We start from the raw sequence: 6,409 nt of genomic DNA on the forward strand, positions 1-6,409 counted from the left end.
AGTGGGGGCAAGTAAGTAATATGCGTAAGTTTCAAATGTTTTAAAGTTCTAGAATGTTTTTGGATAGAGTTCTAGAATGTTTTTTGACAGTAGCTATGGACGAATACACAAAAATTACATTCCATTATAAAATTGGAACCTCGGCTACTGACCCTTTTCTTGGTCTTCATTTTCAACAAAAGGGTTCATGTGCTTCTTGGTCTTCCGTTGATTATGTTCCAAGCATCATGCCTTGTATGCCCTTGTTAAAGCGCCCTCGATCCACGGGGTGCACGGATCCGCTTTTGACCCTTGAGGCTTGGGAGTCGCCACTTAGTTATTATGGTCTAGGAACCGAATACTGACTCTAAGCGGATAAAAAAAACTGATCTACTAAAGAAAAATTGAATCCGGGAATTACATTATGGGGTTGGAAGGTATTAGGCACCAACCTCGCCCGGCCAATACCAGTCTCTACTTATCCCAAATAAGATTACATTGCTAACAATAAAACCTAGATAGAAAAATAACAGAAATTTTACCTTTGATACGCAAAGATCTTGTTTCCTCAGATCCGACAAAAACTGCTCCTTGTACCGTCCTCCTTGCTTCTTTCTGTCTCCGGATCTGATTTCTGATCTCTGAGGCAAGGTATCTCTTTCTTGGATCTGGATTCTTCGAATTCGTTATGGATTTTGGGGTGTTTTTGAAGGGCTTCTACATGTTTTTCAAGCTAAAATTGAAGTATGGGTGTTAGGTAAGGAGTTGGGGCTCCAAAACTAGGGTTTATGGGAGGCTAGGGAGGCTTTTTGACCTACTTCTCTTAGGATTTATTATTTGATACGAAAATAGGGTGTGAGGACCCCTATTTATAGATTTTTTTAAGGATTGATTTAGATAGAATTAGTGTTTAATTAGAATTCTTTTAGTTAGAGTTGTATTTTAGTTATAATTGTTTTAGGTAAAGTTATATTTTAGTTAGAACTGTTTTAGGTAGAGTTATATTTTAATTAGAACTCTATTAAATAGAGTTATTATTTAATTGGAACTCTATTAGGATTTTAACTTTTGGTCTTATTTGATTGATTTTAAGATTTTGACTTTAGTCTTAATTGATTGACTTTAATATCTTGACTTTAGTCTTACTTAATTGACTTTAATTTTGACTTTAGTCTTATTTGATTGACTTTAATATCTTGACTTTAGTCTGACTTTAATTTTTTGGAGAACCTCTCTCTATTATATCTTTAATTCTTTAGACCCCCAAATGGAGGGGTCCCTTAAAGAAATATCTTGCGAACCTTCAACAATTTTGCCTGAGAGCCTAATTGATCGATTTTTTTAATTCAAAATTTTAAATTAATTTCATTAATGTTTCACTTTAATTATTTAATATTTTATTTATTAATTTCAAAATTTTTAATTATAAAAATTGTGAAATTACTGTTTTACCCCCGGAGAGGACTTTTCGAGTTTTAAGTCGGTTTTCGATGTTCTAGGATGTTTTAGAAATAATTTTTCATAAGAAATTCAATGGGAATGTTGGTTTTTATCATTTATGAAATTTTTTGTGTGAAATGATCGTGAACTTTATGAAGGGCATTTTCGTAATTTTATCAAATTCTGTTAAAATTGGTGAAATGATTTATTTGGTTTTGATTTGTTGTTTGATGTATTTGAATGGATTTTCCTAAGCGTAACGTAGGCTCTAGGGATATTTTAAGGTTAGGGGTATTTTGATAATTTGATAATTTTTTAGTGATTTTTATCGTGAAGCTTCTTTTTGTCTGAAAAATAATGATTTCTAAGCTTCTGGGGTTATATTTTCCTAGCGTAGCATGGTTTCTATAGTTTTGTCAATTCGAGATATCTCATCCGGATTTCTGAAACATTTTTGGTAACAAAATAAAGCAATGGAATAAACATCCATCATTGGGAATCATTGCGCGGATGCAAAAATGGGGTGTCTACACCTTGCTATCAAATTGAAATAAAGAGTGTTTCCACGGAGAATTTAATGGAAACATATAGCATGCTCTATTGTGGACATAATTTCCAATGCATTTACCAATGCCCACATAGCCATGCATGCTTCGCAAGTAGCACAAAACATATTTGAAAAACTTGACATGAGACTTGAACTTGAAGTCGACAAGCACACTCACAATAGATCCATCATTCTAGATGTTTGAGCATGATCCAATATCTGTTTTGAAGCGTCGTCACCCCATGTTTTGCGACTTAATGAAACCTATTATTTGATTGAAGAATTGTTATTGAATCTCATGATATTTGATTGAAGAATTGTTATTGAATCTCATGATAATATTTTATCTTGCCTCTTTTGAGACTTAATGAAACCTATTATTTATAATCATTTTGTATCTACAACAGGAACCTTTTGTGAGTGTTCCAAAGGAAACTATCACGGAGGCTTTGAAAGAGAATTTTGAGTCTTTCGAGCTTTTATAAAAATATTGTTACAGGCCTTGATTCAATTCTTTCATTTAACCTGTAAAACCCCGAATTTTTAATTCGTATCTCGAGGAAAAAAATAAATAGTGGAATTTTAAGAAAATCTTGAAAGTGGGACTTAGGGTAAAACTGTGGGACCTTATTTTGATCATTTTTAATAGAATCTGACCTCACCATTAGATTCAAAATGATCGAAAAACATAGTTTAGCCTGTAAGCACGCTCAAATGCGAGTCCAAATATAAAAGTTGCAAAATCCTCGATTATCGGGTCGGACCAGGCTAAAACAGTAACTTTTTGTTGGAGTAATAATTTTTAAAATTCGATCATACCATTGGTTTCATAACGAAAAATTATTCAACATAGACTATTTATTTGTCATTTTTGGAGATCAGGAAGTTGAATTATCGCCAAAAACGAAAACGACATCAAGTTTATGGGTCACGTCAGGCCAAAAATGTAAATTTTTTATGGAGACATAATTTGTAAAAATTGACTATACCATTAGATCCGGAATGAAAAATTAGGAAAACTAGAGTATTCGTTTGTCAGTTTTGGAGACCGAATGACCAAGTTATCGTCGATCAAAACAATAGGCGAAATACCGAATTCGTCCCAAATATTATATAAATAATATTTAAAATTTTTTTAATCTCATCTTCCCCACTCGTCCAAACAGTGCGGGAAAAAAAAAAAAAAAAAAAAACGAAAAAAAAAAATAAATTTGTTTTTCCTCCGATTTTTCCACTTCAGATCTCTCGCAAACGGTCCACTTTCGACGATCGCCGCAGAAGAGAAAAAGGTCCGCAGCTTCGTTCTCTACAAAACCCACCCAACCTATCTTCATTTCACTTTCTATTTCACCCGATATCGTCAAAAATCAGCCGTATTTGGATATGGAAATTTCGAAACTTTGACCTCGGATTTCGTCCGTTTCGGGGTCAAATCGCTTTCCGACGCAGAAGGGAGAAACGTCCGTAGCCTCATTCTCTACATAACCCAACCAAGTTCCTTTCGTTTTCTCGTCTTTTTCACCTCGTATAGTCAAAAATCAGCCGTATTTTTATACGGAGATTTTCGTAACTTCGACCTCGGTTTTCATCGATTTCGGGGTCAAACCGTCTTTCGCCGTAGAAGGGAGAAGAGACGAGCACATCGAGATCTTCGAAACCACTAAGCCAGTTTCAAAAATCAGCCGCTTCGAAGTTCGGTCCATCTCGATTACCGCGCCAATCGCCTCGATTTCCGCGCACGTGCTTCAATTCCGTCGCCTAGTGATTGTAAGGAACTCTCAATTTCTATTAGTAATCGTAGATTGTGAAAATTTCATTTAGGATTTTATTGAAAAAATTTAGATGTATTTCCTAAATGTAGAATTCTTTTGTTATTTCAAAAATTCACGCCAGAAATTGCATGATTGATATGTTTAATTGTATTTTTAACAAATTATACATGGGTAAGGTATGTTATTGGGTTATTTCTGTAAGTTGGGTCCTGTGCACTGCTCGGAACCAGTTTTAATATAAGTTTTATATTTTTTTAAGGTTTTTGATAAAAATAAATTCTTTAGTTGGAAAATGTGATTTAATATTCAATGAACTCATATTGAGTTGATAAATATCAGAAAATGGATGTTTTTATTGAAGAGATTGAAAATTGTAAAAATCGAAAAAAAGAGAAAAATGGTAAGAAACGGTAAAATGTCAGAGTCACACCCGAGGGGTAATGTCTGCATTTTACGTTGTTGTGTTGTGTGTAGGTTGGTGAACAGATATCCAGGGATAATATTATTGGTTGCATGTTTATTTCCTTTCTGTTAGCGCGAGGCGCTGTTTACGTTTCCGTTATGTTATTTATTTTAGGCCGGGTGGCCACACTTGCATGGTAGGAAACTGGATATCTATTCTCAACCTTGTATTGTTAATTTCTCTTTTGTTTTCAAATGAAAATAATATATATATATATGTAACTATTTTGTGAGCTGTTAAAGAGTTTGTAAATGCCTGAAGGGATAGTGCATCATATCATCCGGAGTGGTGTACTATCCTGGGATGTACGGTAGGGACCACCAAACTCATACGTGGTATGGGACGCGTATGAGAGTGGAGTCACAACTGGAATCCGGGTTTATTCCTCTCTATCTTTACCAGTGAACTTGTAATGTAAAGGTGGTCGTATACGAATGGTTTGTATCTTTGGGAATCACATGTACGCCTGATAGGCATAGACGAAGATGATTAGTCAGTGATCACTAACAATCTATAGTAGTCGAACGTTCTGACACATCGAAAAGAGACCCATTGCTTACGGTCACGTCAAACGGCCAGCCTGAGTCGGATAAATGGTCAACCAAACGTGGTAAGGGCAGCGACCGGCCACAAAATCAGGAACTAAAAGCCAGAAAGGAATTGTAACATCATGTCCCGATTGGGAGCGATCCAGTCGTGAATCCCAACTCTCTAATTCCAATACTCCACCATCGTGTATTATCTATCTGTTGCTTATTTTGATATATAAAATGAAATGCATGTTTATTGTTTCCATTTGATCAATTAGATTTGTATAAAAGAGAATGTTATAGTGAGTACTGCTGATCGATGTAATGTGAGTTTTAAAATGTTTAGTTGCTCATCCCTGGCTATATGTACCAGTTAATCGTAGTTTTCTTCTGTAAAACTTTGTTTATTTTAAAATGATTCAGTATGTTTATTCGTTCATGTTAGGAGAGGTTATTGGCAGAAATTGTTGTTTCCTTACTGGGTAACCATTGTTACTCACCCTTTCATCTTCCATTTTTTTAGTTTCAGATCCGAAGCTTAGCGAGGCAGGAGTAGAACATGAGTGAGAATCATCTGGTGGGTCAGATAGACAGCCAGAGTCCGTCACCTGGTAAGTAGTGGAGTTATACTCCATTTGTCTAGGAGTATTATAGATTTGTATTGAGCGTTAGGACTCTTGTTAGAGTGAGAAAATTTTGTATAATCCCGTAAATTTTCTTCTTCCGCACTCTGATAATTCGTACGTTATTAGACGTGTATAAGCTTCCGCTAGTATTATATTTTGTATATGTATGCAGGATTGTATGTCGTTTATCAGGTGCAGGTTGAACGCCTTGGAATGCTAACATAAACAGAGGAGACCATGCCGAAATTTCGAGGTGCCACTTAGTACCTCGAGATCTGACATGGGGATTTGTGTTAGCGTTCGGCGGGGCGCCACATAACCTACCCTATAGGTCTTGATTATGGACGAATGTCTTTCTTTCAAGTGGGATGGCCCCTTTTAAAAGTTATTTTAAATAGATCAGTAATCTAACAATGTCTTGTGGAAAATTGGTGTCTTATGGTATGCTGGGAGTAAAATATGTATTTTGTGGCAAATTTTAGATTTCGTATGACATTCTAAACATTGCAATTACTTCTCTTGAATCTATCAATTTTTGTAGTTTAGAATTCAGATCTCCATGATTGGAGTAATACTTCTCTTGAAGACAGAGAAATATTGTGTGAGGTTTCCTTTTTTAAGTTGAAATAGTTTTTAGACGCTAGACAACAATGGCATACTCCAAGACATGGTAGCTTGTGAAGCTTGCGCCATGAGGCACACTTTAAGGTGTGGTTCATTGAAAACATGCTTGAGAACAAGGAAGAAATATAAAAATAGCTGGGGTTTATTATGTATCAGACCCAAAGGCATTCAAACATGCTTGGGCACAAGGAAAAAAAATATAAAAATAGTAAGTATTGGGGCAATCTTTGGATTCAAAATGGGATCGGAAGGGGTCAATTTTTATCCCATTTGTAGTTTGCAGATGACAATTATTATTGACTTTGTACCTATGCAAATAAAATAATCACTTACAAAATTGCATTTACAATAGGAATAAAACCAATGTGGAACCCTGTTTCACTAGTAATCCAAATAAAATCAATTAGACTCAAATATTAAGAATAAGA

The 6,409-nt window shown here is 35.1% G+C and overlaps 1 long non-coding RNA gene across 1 annotated transcript; it reads left to right on the top strand.

The window, feature by feature from the left end:
• The first annotated feature begins 3,029 nt into the window (after positions 1 to 3,029).
• On the top strand, positions 3,030 to 5,518 carry LOC147396267 (uncharacterized). Its single transcript, XR_015180657.1, has 2 exons — positions 3,030 to 3,733; positions 5,255 to 5,518. It is a non-coding gene; the product is annotated as an uncharacterized LOC147396267 (long non-coding RNA).
• The last annotated feature ends 891 nt before the right edge of the window (positions 5,519 to 6,409 follow it).

Source organism: Akebia trifoliata, chromosome 8, assembly GCF_017979445.1.
Source record: "Akebia trifoliata isolate Shusen 1 chromosome 8, ASM1797944v1, whole genome shotgun sequence".
NCBI classification, from domain to species: domain Eukaryota; kingdom Viridiplantae; phylum Streptophyta; class Magnoliopsida; order Ranunculales; family Lardizabalaceae; genus Akebia; species Akebia trifoliata.